Consider the following 15,182-nt stretch of genomic DNA (forward strand, 5'->3'; position numbering starts at 1 on the left):
TCAAAATATATTATTAAATAAAAAACACTGAAAGAATGGGAAAGTATCATAGATTTTTAATTTTGTTTATAAATATATCTAGATAGAGCACTACATGGAAAAATACACATTTAAGTGTCTACAATGCTTGCCTCAGATCATTGAAACTTTGGATAATGATATGTACATTTAATATGTATGTTTACCTTCTTTTATTAAATATAATTTCTACTTTTGATAGAGTATGTAATGCTGTAATTTTCCTATTTAATCTAAGTAACTACTCCAACGTGTAAATGTTCTAATCTGACTTTGCAAATGGAGACTCTCCTAATATCTAAATGGTTGACAGGAGGCTTTGCATTAAGCCATTTTTCTTACGCAGACCATATTCTCCCTCTCTTAAACCTTAAGTGCCATGCATGCCTCCTGGCTTTATAATTCCTCCATCCAGTCATCTTCCATGTTATTGTTCATGCAGTTCCTTTTGTCGTTTTCCAGGTTAATGAACTCTATCACTTTGAAGACCTCCTGAAATCTGCTGATGGATGAGGTTTGCTACCCCCTCTCTGTGTCCCATTCATTTTGTTCAGACTTTGATATATCATTAATCATAATGTGGAGCATTTGTTTGTTGGGTTACAGGTCGGCTGACAATACAGTGAGATCCTGAATGCTGGAATTATGGCTCAGATGTGGTGTACAATAAATAGTTCTTGGGCAGCATCGAAGAAAGTGTCTGATATGTAACACATGTTCGCTGAGGTCAGTCTTTGTATTCTGGCCTGCACATCAATAGCACTTGTTGAATTTTTTCTAGATTGGCAACAAACAAGCTTTCTAAAACAGACAGGGGAAGAAAAAACTGTAAAATAGTATGCATTTGGTTCCTTGATATAGATCTACTTTATGAGGAAAGAGCAAGTACTCACCTTTGTTCTTCTTGATGTGTCAAATATTCTAGAAGTGTTCATTAATACAAGTGGCCTTAATTCTAAGAGCAACATGAAGAGAATCAAGACTTATTCAATAACAGTAAGAAAACAAAACAACAAAAAATACCACCACCATCCCCCCCCCCCCCACCACAAACTAGTTACTAATTTGCTGGGCTCCTTACCTTATTGCGCGGCAAGGAAATTGGATGACATTACGAAGATCATACGCACAGATGGGAACAAACGCTCGTGTGAACTCTCAGGTCATGAGAAATACTTCAAAAACATTAGACTTACTGTTCTTTTAAGGAAAGTCCAGCTTCCCTTGCTTACAGCTTAATGCAGATCTTGTCAACTTATCATCATGATAGTTGCCACAGAAAGGAAAGAGAGAGAAAAAAAAAGAATAAATTCATGAAATAAAGATCAACTTTGTGCAAAAGAGTAAAAGAAAGTTACTGGGAAGGAGGCTGCTTCTGCACGGACAATGGGAGAAAATATTAAAGTAGAGGGTTGAATTAAGGGAACAAATTGGAAACCATCATGAAGGCAGAGCTAACACTAATTTCTCATGTTCTGCATTGCCCATCCTACCACCAAGCCTGGAAGGCCACGACCTCTGCTGTGATTTAAAAAAAAAAATTTAATTTACTTATGTTTGAGAGAAAGAGAGAGAGAGAGAGACAGAGATAGAGAGAGAGGAGAGAGACACAGTGTGAGCAGGGGAGGGGCAAAGAGAGGGAGACACAGAATTCGAAGCAGACTACACAGGCTCTGAGCTGTCAGTACTGAGTCCACGGGTTGAACTCACTAGCCGTGAGATCATGACCTGAGCCAAAGTCAGATGCCCAAGTCAGAGGCCCAACTGACTGAGCCACCCAGGTGTCCCATTTTTTTAATCTAAACTTCCCATTAGTTGTCACTGTCAGGATAACCATAATAATTAGTGTTATTAGATATGGTTCTAATATAAGTGAGATCTCATCATTTGCTTTATGGAAGGAATTGATATACAAGAAATCCTGGTACGAAGAAACTCAGAGAAATGCAGAGCTATTCAAACGACACTAGGATTGGTGATAAATCCTGACCATGGTAAGGATAAAAAAATGTTGGGGTGCCTGAGTGGCTCAGTCAGTTAAGCGTGCAACTTTGGCTCAGGTCATGATCTCACAGTTCGTGGGTTCAAACCCTATGTCAGGCTTTGTGCTGACAGCTCAGAGCCTGGAGCCTGCTTCAGATTCTGTGTCTCCCTCTCTCTCTGCCTCTCCCCTGCTCACACTCTGTCTATCTCTCTCTCTCAAATAACATTAAAAGTTAAATAAAAACATTTGTTATGTCAATATATATTTGTTGAACACATTTTGTGTGCAAAGAAACAAGGAAAGTTTACAGAGACTGGACTTTACAGAGAATCAGTTGATATAATAGGCTGTGTTTATAATCAAGGCAGTTCAGAGTTAACATCTGAATGGATAAAATAAAAGTGACAACAAATAACAAGTGTTGGCAAGGATGTAGAGAAAATGGAACCTTCATGCACTGTTGCTGAAAATGTAAATTTTTATAGACACTGTAGAAAACACTATGGAGTTTCCTCAAATAGAAATACCATATGATCCAATATTTCCACTATTAGGTATTTACCCAAAGAAGATGGAAACATTAATTTGAAAAGATACATGCACTCCCACATTTACTGCAGCATTATTTACAACAACCAAGATATGGAGGCAACCTAAGTGTCTGTCAATATACAAATAGATAAGAAAAATGTGTTACATATATGCAATGGAATACTACACAAACACGAAAAGGATGTGATTGTGCCATTTGAGGCAACAATGATGAACCTAATGAAATGTCAGACTGAGAAAGACAAATGCCATATGAGTCCACTCCACAAAAGAAATCTAAAAAACAAAACAAACAAACAAAACAAATAAAAAGCAGAATCAGACCTATAAATACAAAAAACAAATGGCCAAAGGGGAGAGGGGTGGGAGATTGGGCAAAATAGGTGAAGGAGAGAAGGAGATATAGGCTTTCAGTAATAGAATGAATAAATCTCAAGAATAAAAGGCACAGCATAAGGAATATAATCAACAATATTATAATAGTAAGGGAACAGGACAGATAGGAGCCACACTTGTGGTGACCACAGTATAATGTAGGGACTTGTCAAATCACTAAGTTGTACACTTGAAACTAATGTAACATTGTGTGTCCACTATACTCAAATTAACAATAAATAAGTAAAAGTTAACATTTGAGTACACATCAGGCTCTAGGCACTGTGATATGCTTTTTGATTGTGTTATAATTGTTATGCACCCTTCTGACTGATTAATTCTCTTTTTACCCTCCCATTACTAATTGAGGAAATTAAGCTTTAGGAAGGTTTAAATAATGTCACGCAACTGACACAAAAATTTTGGTGTTCAAGATTAGACAGTTTTAGTTCAAAGGGGTGAGATTTTAGTGGAATACAAGGAAATTTTGAGAACTAAAGAGGAAAAAAATATAATAAATAAGTTAAATTATGAAGGTTTCTGGCTTTGTCAAAAAGTAACATTTCTTAGTTGATCATTCTCCAATATGACAAACCATGTATCTATTATTTATTTTCATTGTGGTATATTTAGTATTTCTGAGGACAGGAATACTCTCAGCACATGATCTTGCTTGATTACACATAAATTTTGAAAATTAATATTTAACATTTAATATTAATTTAATATTAATCATTAAATATCATTTGCCTTCATATCCTTGAGGAAAAAAAAGCGCATGTGAAGGAGACATATAATGTGTTAAAACTGCCTCCTAAGCTTACCTCTGATTCTAATGACACCTAAAGGAAAGCTTAAATTCAAATTAATAAATCAAGTCAATGTGCCGAGACAATAAATATTTGGTGAGATCACAAGGAAAACACATTTGTTTGGGCTTATGGGAAAGTGGTGCCATGCACAGAGGTAACTATTAACCAGATGTGATTGACAAGAAAAACGAATCTGATCAACAATCTTCAATAGTCAAGTTCTCTGAATTTCCAGCATTAAATATTCTCAAAGATAAACGTTCAAGTTTATTTTCATTAAATTTGCTCTATTGCCTGCATGACTAACTATGTAAGGGATTACTTAAATTATTTTACGGACTGTATACTTTTTTTTTTTTTTTTAACGTTTATTTATTTTTGAGACAGAGAGAGACAAAGCATGAACGAGGGAGGGTCAGAGAGAGGGAGACACAGTATCTGAAACAGGCTCCAGGCTCTGAGCTGTCAGCACAGAGCCCGACGTGGGGCTCAAACTCACGGACCGCGAGATCATGACCTGAGCCGAAGTTGGCCGCTTAACCAACTGAGCCACCCAGGCGCCCCAGGACTGTATACTTTTTAATTGAAAATAGTATTTACAATCTTAATTTTAAAAAAATATTCAAGCAAAAATGTATTCCCTAACCCTCTATACAGTATGTTTTTCACTTTTGTCTTATCTTTAAGGCCTGTATCTCTTTCAAGGAGAGGCTGATAATTTCTCTAATCCCTAGACAAAATAAGTAGGACTTTAATATTCATGTGGATGACTTACACAACTGGCCCTGACCCTTGTTTCATAACTTTTCTTCAGCTATACTTTGCTTCAGCCACCCATATTATGGCCTAAGTGATCTGGGTCAAGTCTGTGCCCTTGTCTCCAACTGCCATTGGGCTTGTCAGAACATAGTCTTCTGACGGAGATCGTAGAGGTGCAGGAAAGCAGCAAAATCAAGCAAGCACATTGTAAAGCCTCTCCTTCTACAACGTTTGTTAAGAGCCCAAGGGTCAAAGCAAGTCACAAGATCAAGCTCAAATTTATGAAGTGGAAAATACATTCCATTTTCAATAGGAGAGACTGCAAAGTCAAATGTAAATTGCTGTAGATAGAGGAAGCAGCAAAGAAATGGAGCCAATATGCAATTTGCTGTATATATTAGTCAGGCTTCTCCAGAGAAAAAGAACCAAAACCCATGTGTACACACACACACACACACACACACACACACACTCGAGAGGAGAGGGAGGAACGGGAGGGGAGAGAGAGAGAACGACTGAGATTTATTTTAAGGAATTGGCTCACAAGACTGTAGAGACTGGCAAGTTCAAAATCTGCAGGGCAGGCTGACAGGCTGGAGACTGAGGGAAGTTTATTTTGCGGCTCAATTCTTAGCGCTGTCTGGAGGCAGAATTCTTCCTTCCTTGGGAGATCATTTTTTTCTCTTAAGGCCTAGAACTAAATGGATGAGACCCACCCATATTATGTAGGTTAATCTGCTTTACTCAAAGTCTACTGATTTAAGTGTTAACCTTATCTAAAAACACCTTCACTGGGATCTCAAGATGGGTGTTTGCCCAACTATCTGGGTACGTGGCCGAGCCAAGTTGACACATAAAATTATCCACCACACCTTTGTTATCAAAGAGAAAAAGATTGGGATATTAGTCAGTAAAAAACATGTCTACCTAAAGTACTTAATTGACTTAGTAATCCCCTATCTATCTAAAAGTTCAACTATTCTTTTCTTTTGGCTATTTTCTTTCTGCATATGAATATATTCAGCCTCTATTTAAAACTAAGTTTGTTAGCATTGCAGCCCTCATTGAGAAAGGAGATTTACAGGTGTCAGGGGATTCAGAAGTCACTTTTCAGAGGTAAATGCTAATAGGAGGTGCAGGTGAGCACTAGAGGCTGCGGACCATTCGGCTAATTTCAGGGGCTCATTGCTTCCCTCTGTGAATGACAATGATTGGCTGTATGTTCTACATAGTCCTCTGAAATGTGCATTAGCAAAATTTTCCTAGCAAATGTTTTACCTAAATACCTAAAATTAAAAAGTCAACAATTATAATAATGAAAAAAAAAACCCAAAAACCTAAGTTCTCTCATACATGCATTCTCCTCTAGGTTTCATTTTGTTTTCATTTTTCAAGCTACCAGTAACACCAAACCCATAGAATGTGCCTGGCATGGCCTGGCACAAAATAAACCTTCAATAATGATTGTCTGGTCTTATAGTTCCTTCTTTTTACCTTTTCTTCTTTCCTTTTAAGAAATCATTATAAAAGATAATTTATATATTCCTTCTGAACTTCTAATTTTGCCTTTATTGCTGAGTGTTATTCGTTGTGGAATTTTGAATCCAGGTTTGGTTTTGTTTTTTGTTTTTTTCTTTTAGTTCAACTTTGGAAAAGTTCATTTTGCATCCCAAGTTGTGGAAATATTCCTATAGGGTGCTTTTGCCAGGAGCCCAGGAGTATCAGTAATTTAGGGGGGCTATTCTTGCTAGTATTTCTGATTACAATTTTCTGCTCAAGGCTTTAGAATAAATTTAAATCCCACTTTTGCATGATATTTAGAGTTCTAAATTCTCAGAGAAGATCACCTCCAACAGCGGTTCTTAAACTTGGCTGCACTTTGGAATTGCCTGTGGAGCTTTAAATAAAGATGGATGCCCACAGAGATTCTGATTTAATTAGTCTGGCAGACATGGCCTTGGCATCCTTGCTTTTTGTTCCTTTGATGTGCATTTGTTTGTTTGTCAGCTCCCCAGGTGATGCTAATATGCAGCCAAGTTTGAGAATCACTACCTTAGAGATACTGTGTGGTTCACTGTCTTCTCTGGTGGCTAGTCCAACCTTTCACCAAGGGTGCAGCCTTTTGCTACAGGATGCTGGTTTTACGGAGGTCTCTGTTTACACTCCCATGACCTTGTCTAGTATCCTGGGGAGACTGCAAACCCCAAACCTCTAGACTACAAAGAGCAATAACCTCCAGGGCCAATATAGTCCAGCGGCAGCTGCAGTGTTAGTTTGTGTGTTTACCAATTTAGTTGTCAATTTTCTTTCCTTTTAAAAAAAAAATAGAAAATTCCTTTTTTTTCTTGTAAGCATATTAAAACTATCTTGTTTTATTTTATCTAGAAATTCTGCTTATGGCTAGAAGTTTTTTTATTGTCTAAGTCCCATTACTTCTTTTTAGTTTTCAAATTCAATTCAAATGTCACCTCTTTGTGAATGCATTTCCTTTTAGTCAGATGTAAACGACTTTCTCTGGATTCTAGCAGCACCCTGTGCTTATCTGTATCAAGACATACATGGCTGTCATATGATATTTAATATACATACCTGTCATTTTAGTTTATTTATTTATTTTTGAGAGAGAGAGAGAGCACAAGCAGGGGAGGGACAGAGAGAAGGAGAGACAGAATCCCAAGCAGGCTCTGCGCCATCAGTGCAGAGCCCAATGTGGGGCTTGAACTCAGGAACTGTGAGATCATGACCTGAGCCAAAGCCAAGAATCAGACATTCAACTGACTGTGCCACCCAGGCGGCCTATACCTGTCATTTTAGTAGCCAGTGCACTATTTGAGGTCCATGGACACGTCCTAAATAACATGACATCGAGTCATTATCACAGTCCATAGCACAAAGAATACAATTGTCTTACAATAGTAAGAAGACACCCTGGATGAACTGATCTTTATTTCTTGTTGTTTTTCAAACTGTGATTTAAAAAAAGAAGATACTATGCAAGCAGTTGTTTCAGAAATGCATACGGTATCAAGATATTTTGATAGAGGCTAGAATTTGTGCTGATCCAGTAGCCACTGACCACGTGTGGCTATTTTAACTTAAATTTAATTACTTAACATAAAAAATAGTTCTTCACTCACACTATAGCCACATGCGGCTAGTGACACACCTGTATTGGACAACACAGATACAAAATATCTACACATCATTATAAAAAGTTCTATAGGACAGCAATAAGCTGCCTTTTTAGAGGCAGTCAGCTCGATTACCCACAAAAATTATCCCAAAGGACCTTCCTGTTAATTCTCAAAAGTAGGTTTTGAACTAAATTATAATTAAATCATTCAAAACACAAATGCTACATAATTTCCCTTATCATAGAATAGTTACACAGGATTTTACATGTATTTAGACTTTTAATAGCACCGTGTTGAAGTTTCTCACTTCACAGTTAGGTAACTTAAGATTCAGAGTGGTTTAGCAGCTTTATCAAACCCACACAGAGAGCTCAAATAAGAGGAAGTAAATCGCAATGGAGAGAAACTAACGCAAAGTTAGGCACTCTGCTCCACTGATGAATTAGGCACAGATGAGTTTCCTAAAATGAGCCTTCACGTTTCCAAAGCACTTATGTCACCTGCTGTTACGGACAGCATGGAGGGGCTGCATTTGTGCCTCTACAACCCCAACATGATATTCAATTATGTGTGGGTGCAGGAACTATGGAAAACAAGGTGGCATCAAAAATTCTGTCTATGCTTGCAGCCTGAATACAATTCTTGGGAGTCTCTGCTTTAGATGAGCTCTGTATTTCCAGAGTTGGATCACAGACATCCCTGGTATAGTCCTTAGCATTGCAATAAATCAGTGCTCCTCTGTTCCATCAGACCTCCACAGCCTCTAAGGAATGAGGCAACCCAAGATGTTGATATTCCATTCCAAATGTACATGCTTTTACACAGCTCATGGTTATGAGAATGTCTTTGTATATTCATAAGGCTATCCATCAAGTACAGGAAGACCAATTTTGTTTGGTAATTATTATTATAGAAATGCAAGTAAATGCCAGAATGGAACTTTTAAAATACACTCCTTGGGAACACTTTTTCTTCAATTACATGAATCTTAGGCAAAACCATTTCTTTTGAAACTTACGATTTTTATTAACTTAGACTCTAGTGATTTTTTTTTATTATTTATTTTTGAGAGAGAGAGAGTGAGCAAACTAGCAGAGAAGGGGCGGAGAGAGAGAGGGGGACAGAGGATCTGAAGTGGGCTCTGCGTTGACAGCAGAGACCTCAACTGGGGGCTTGCACTTATAAACCAAGCCATGAGATCATGACCTGAGCCGAAGTTGGACACTTAACTGACTGAGCTAGTCAGGCACCCTGGACTCTAGTAATTTTTTTGGAAAAAGCTCACCTAAGAGACATTTCATTTAATATATATAGCACACACACAATGCCTACACACACAATGCCTACACACACACACACACACACACACACACACACACACACAATTTTCCCTTAAGATAGAAAATAGAATGGGGCGCCTGGGTGGCTCAGTTGGTTAAGCAACATACTGTTGATTTCAGCTCAGGTCATGGTCTCATGGTTCATAGGTTCAAGTTCTGCATCTGGCTCCTTGCTGACAATGCAAAGCCTGCTGGGGTCTTTTCTCTCTCCCTCTCTCTCTGCTCCTCCTCCACTCTCTCTCTCTCTCTTTAAATAAACAAACCTAAAAAAAGAAATAATACAATGGAAAAACCGAACAATATGAGAAGCAACATGAGAAGGATGAAACTAGACCACTTTGTTATACCATACACAAAAATAAATTTGAAATGGATGAAAGACCTAAATGTGAGATAGGAAACCATCAAAATCTTAGAGGACAACACAGGCAGTAACCTCTTTGACCTTGGCCATAGCAACTTCTTACTAGACATGTCTCTGGAGGCAAGGGAAACAAAAGCTAGCATAAACTATTGGGACTTCATCAAGATAAAATGTTTCTGGGGGGCGCCTGGGTGGCTCAGTCAGTTAAGCATCTCACTTCAGCTCAGGTCATGACCTCAAGGTTCATGGGTTCAAGCTCCACGTCGGGCTCTGTGCTGACAGCTCAGAGTCTAGAGCCCGCTTTGGATTCTGTGTCTCCCTCTCTCTCTGCCTCTTACCCACTCATGCTTTGTCTCTCTTTCTCTCTCAAAAATAAATAATATTAAAAAATGTTTTAAAAAGTTTCTGTGCGGTGAAGGGAAGCAATCAACAAAACTAGAAGGCAGCCTAAAGAATGGGAGAAGATATTTGCAAATGACATATCTGATAAAGGGTTAGTATCCAAAATCTATAAAGAAATTATCAAACCCAACAGCCAAAAAAGAAAAAAAAATCCAGTTAAGAAAAGGGCAAAAGACATGAATAGACACTTTTCCTCCACTGTTTCTTAAAAGAGAAGATGGGGACTTTGATGTAGATTAGACTGAAAACTATTCTGCTGAGTCTCCAACAGTTGACAGAAAGTGACTGGTTGAGTATAATGTGCCATAATTCTCACAGAAACTCACCTTCCCTAAAAACATGTTCAAAAAACACAGAGAAGAATTATTTGAAATCTGAGCTTGAACTACCTTGTGTGAGTGAATAATGACCAGGGCCAAGAGTTGTGGTAGAAGCAGGGAGTTGCATTGGTAGGCAGATGAATTCCAAAAATGAAAAGGAGGGAGGGAGGGAAGGAAGGAAGGAAAAGAAATTATAGTCAAAGATGACAGAAAAAAACTAGCCATAAGTTTACCAGTAAAAGAGGTTGAATTTGTGCTTGCTTCATTTTAACAAATTTACTGACCCTTTTTGCATATATAGACACTTGCTTTCTTACTATGATGATAGAATCAGAAAACATGCACAAATGTGATGAAAAGCAAGCAAGAAGAGTAATATAGGTTACACTCAGTACAGGAGAAGATTGGGAAAACACTGAGTTTTTCAGTAAATCCAGAGCAGAATGCGAGTCTTCAAGAGTGAATTAGGGCCTACTTGAAAGGTGCTCTTGATTGTATGACCAATATTGGCACTATTCATTGATTCTTAGCTTCTAGAACTCATTACTACTCAATCACTTGCATAGTTCAAAAGAAGCTAGTTTCCCTGATCTTCATTACTAATTTACCAAATTCCTCATGCATAAAAGCCAGAGTAATATCAGGTTATGATAAGCTACATAGGTTATCTATGTACATACATAGAGATGGGGCACCTGGGTGGCTCAGTCGGTTAAGCACCCAATTCTTAATCTCGGCTCAGATCACAATCTTATGGTTCATGGGACAGAGCCCCGAGTCAGGCTCTATGCCTTGGGATTTTCTCTCTCCCTCTTTCTCTTCCCCTCCCCTACTTGTGTGCACACGTGCTTGCTCTCTCTCTCTCTCTCTCTCTCTCTCACTCTCTCTCCCCCTGAAAATAATCTGAAAAAAAAAGAAAAGTCATAGAGAAAAGTGAAATGTAAGCATGTAAAAAAGTATTTTAATCCATGCTCCTCTCTTTCACTCATAGAATTTCTAACCTTTCCTTGAAAGCAGATATCAGTTCCCACATGAGCTTTAAGAATACTTTCAACCATTTTGGCTTATTTTGTCTTCCTACTCTCTGACTCTATGATTCTCATTATGTGAACAACATATTTTGGTATTTAGTCATATGCTGTCTTACATTAATATTTTCTGCTCATTTGAATATAAATTATTTCCCAAAGAAGGCAGATACCATGTTTTAACTTCTTTCAACTTTTACCTAGTACTTTGCACAATGCTATGTACAAAAATACTTCACACTTCATGATTTCAAAATTCACTATAAATCTACAATAATTCAATATGGCACTGACATAAGGACAAACACATGAATTGATGTGATAGAACTGAGAATCCAGAAATACACCCATACATGGCTGGCCAGTTGAATTTTGACAACGGTTTCAAGCCCATCCAATTAGGAAATAACAGTCTCTTCGATTGCTGAAAACTATATATACATATACAAAAGGATAAAAAGACCCCTACCTCACACCATATGCAAAAATTAACTGAAAATGGATAAATGACCTAAATATAATACCTGAAACCATAAAAATCTTAGAAGGAAACGTAAAGGTTAATCTTTATGACTGTGTTTAGGGAAGAGTAAGGAAGAGACATTCAATGCTATCCATGTCTACAGGCTTAACTTGTCTGGCCTTGTAAAATGAATGGCCTTGTAAAATGAACCCTAATCCATGTAAAATGAAGACCATGCCTGAGTTTTCCAGGAAATTTGATTTCAAATCATTTTCAGAACAAGCATTGTTCTTACAGTTACGCTATAGATCTTAAATTTAGATTCAGAAAAACATCCATCAAAGGAAAATACATAAAAATAAGAACACTTAAAGTTACATAGATCCTGCAGACATATTAAAAAATGAAATTCTGGTCCTGGTGGACATATTGATTGTAACCTATTATTGAGGAATGAGTTATGTATATTATAATAGACAACATTAGCTCTGATTGATTCTCTGAATTAATTATGGTCAGCAGGGATTTCTTGGAACTTATTTGTGCTATATTCACATTTTGTTTTTCTTAGGACTATGTAAGCCTTATTTAGCTGGAATTTCCAACAAAATTTTAAATTTTTAGAAGTCAGGCCTGTAGTAAGGTTGGGAAATCCTCGCATTTAGCCATTGGTACTTTTAGTTTTAATTTGGTGATGGATTCTTAGATACGTTACCAAAAGCATGAGCAACAAAAGGAAGAATAGATAAATTGTACTTCATAAAACAATTGTTTATCAAAGGGCATTATCAAAAAAGTGAACAGACAACCTACATAAGAGAGAATATATTTGAAAATAATATATCTGATAAGGGTATAGTATCCAGAATATATAAAGAACACTTACAACTCAAAAAGAAAAAAAAACAAAAAACAACTCAACTAAAAAGTAAACAAAGAACTTAAACAGCCATTTCTCCGAAGGAAATATTTAAATGGTCCATAAATGCATGAAAAGATGTCAAAATCATTAGTAATTAGAGAAATGCAAAACAAAACAATGAGGTATACCCACCAGGATAGGTATAGTCAAAACAACAGAAAATAAAAACTGTTAGTGAGGATGTAAAAAAATTGGAACACTCATCAATTGCTGGTGGGGATGTAAAATAGTTTTGTCTCTGTGGAAAACAGTTTGGCAGTTCCTCACAAGTTAAATATAAAATTACCTTACAGCTGAGCAATTCCACTCCTAAGTAAGTCACTAAAAAAACTGAAAACAAGTATTCATACAAATACATGTACACACACATTCATAGCGGCATGATTCACACGACCAAAAGGTACAAACAGCCCACATGTCTACCACTGGATGAGTGGAAAGCCAAACTGAGGTACATCCATACATAAAAAGTCATATTATTTAGCCATAAAACAGAAAAAAAGATACACTGATATATGTGACAATGCAAATACACATTGAAAATATGCTAACTGAAACAAGTCATATACAGAAGGTCACATATTGTATGATTCCATTTACATGAAATATCTAGAATAGAATAGGAAACATTGATGGGTTCCTGGGGCTGGGGTGAAAAAGAAATGGGGAGCAACTGCTTGGTGGGCACAGGGTCTCTTCAGAGTGATAAATGTTTTAGAAGAAAGAGTAATGGTTGCACAAAACTATGAATGTGCTATATGTTACTGAATTTTTCACTTTCTAATTTTTTAACAAATTTTTCTAAATGTTCATTTGTTTGAGAGAGAGAGAGAGAGAGAGAGAGAGAGAGAGAGAGAGAGTTGGGGAAGGGCAGAGAGAAAGGGAGAGAGAATCCAAAGCAGGCTCCATGCTCTGAGTCATCAGCACAGAGCCCCACACGGGGCTCAAATTCAGGGACCTTGAGATCATGACCTGAGTTAAAGTTGAATGCTTAACTGACTGAGCCACCGAACACCCCTGAATTACTCACTTTTTAAATTGCTAATCTTATGTTATATGAACTTAACCTCAACAATGAAAAATATTCCCAACAATTATGTACTATACAAATATATTTATTAATTTTGGATTCATAATTGTAAAAGATAATTTGTAAGCACATTTGATATTTGAAAAATACTTGCATTAGTTTATTTCCAAACTTAGAATTGCAATGTTTTCTTGGTTTAGGTGTGCTTTTAGATGTCAGGGGAATAATCCTGTCATAAGCCCATTAAAAGTACCAGGATGGTATACAGATAAGGAAGGTGATGTAGTGGAGTGCCCAGGGTTTAAGGGAGGAAATGCCAACAGCTAATTATTCCTGCCTGTCAGTGAAGGACCAATCGAGTAAGCAGAGTTTTTCAACTTCAGCGCTGTTGTCATTTTGAGCTAGATGATTCATTAAAGAGACTGTTTTGTGAATGTAAGATATTTATCAGAATATCTGGCCTCTACCAACTAAGTGTCAGTAGCAACCACTCCCTTCCTCCCTTGTCAAATTCCATCTGAAGGGGGGGGGGCAAAATCACATTGTTTAGAATTACCAATCTAGAGTTAGATCTTTGGACGTTTTAGAGCAAAGTTTTCTACACAGCGATGGTGTCTACAGCATCAGTAGTCAGTGGTCTGAGCTGTCGGCACAGAGCCTGACACAAGGCTGGGACTCACAAGCCATGAGATCATGACTCGAGCCTAAGTCCAATGCTTAACCAACTGAGCCACCCAGGCACCCAAGGACTGCTCGCTTTTTAATAAAACATGTTAAATTCTTGTATTTAATTATGGTCATTGTATCTAGCATTTTAATGATTTTTTGTTTTGTTTTAATGTTCTTGACATTGGCAAGTCCTCAACATTTATTTTGAAATTTTCTGGCTTGGTAAAAAACCCTAAAAACTTGGGACTCACTGCTTTAGACCAGAGCAGCTATATATTTTTTTCATTCAGTAAACTTTGACTGGGATCCATACAGGCCTGACTGCCATGTAACGAAACTCAAATTAGGTAGTCACTTGTAAGAGCCAAGATGAGAAAAACAAAGAAAACTTACTTTCTTAACACTGAGATTTAAACTGGTAGCCTCTAATCATCAAGACAGTATGGTAATGGCACAAAAATAGACACTCAGATCAATGGAACAGAATAGAGAACCCGGAAATGGGCCCACAAACACATGGCCAACTAAACTTGACAAAGCAGGAAAGAATATCCAATGGAATAAAGACAGTCTCTTCAGCAAGTGGTGCTGGGAAAACTGGATAGCGACATGCAGAATGAACCTGGACCGCCTTCTTATACCACACACAAAAATAAACTCAAAATGGATGAAAGACCTAAATGTAAGACAGGAAGCCATAAAAACCCTCCAGGAGAAAGCAGGCATAAACCTCTTTGACCTTGGCCGCAGCAACTTCTTACTCAACATGTCTCCGGAGGCAAGGGAAACAAAAGCAAAAATGAACTATTGGGACCTCATAAAAATAAAAAGCTTCTGCACAGCAAAGAAAACAATCAGCAAAACTAAAAGGCAACTGATAGCATGGGAGAAGATATTTGCAAACGACATATCAGATAAAGGGTTAGTACCCAAAATCTATTAAGCACTTATCAAACTCAACACCCAAAAAACAAATAATCCAGTGAAGATATGGGCAAAAGATATGAATA

At 37.3% G+C, this 15,182-nt stretch overlaps 1 long non-coding RNA gene across 1 annotated transcript in view; it reads right to left on the bottom strand.

The window, feature by feature from the left end:
* Positions 1-911: 911 nt before the first annotated feature.
* Positions 912-15,182, bottom strand: part of LOC122215082 — a 53,419-nt gene continuing 39,148 nt past the window's right edge. The window contains exons 3-4 of the long non-coding RNA XR_006200227.1: positions 1,215-1,272; positions 912-973 (exon numbers count right to left, since the gene is read on the bottom strand). This is a non-coding gene — a long non-coding RNA (uncharacterized LOC122215082). The remainder of the gene's footprint in view (positions 974-1,214; positions 1,273-15,182) is intronic.

The sequence above is a fragment of the Panthera leo genome, chromosome A3 (assembly GCF_018350215.1).
Source record: "Panthera leo isolate Ple1 chromosome A3, P.leo_Ple1_pat1.1, whole genome shotgun sequence".
NCBI lineage: Eukaryota > Metazoa > Chordata > Mammalia > Carnivora > Felidae > Panthera > Panthera leo.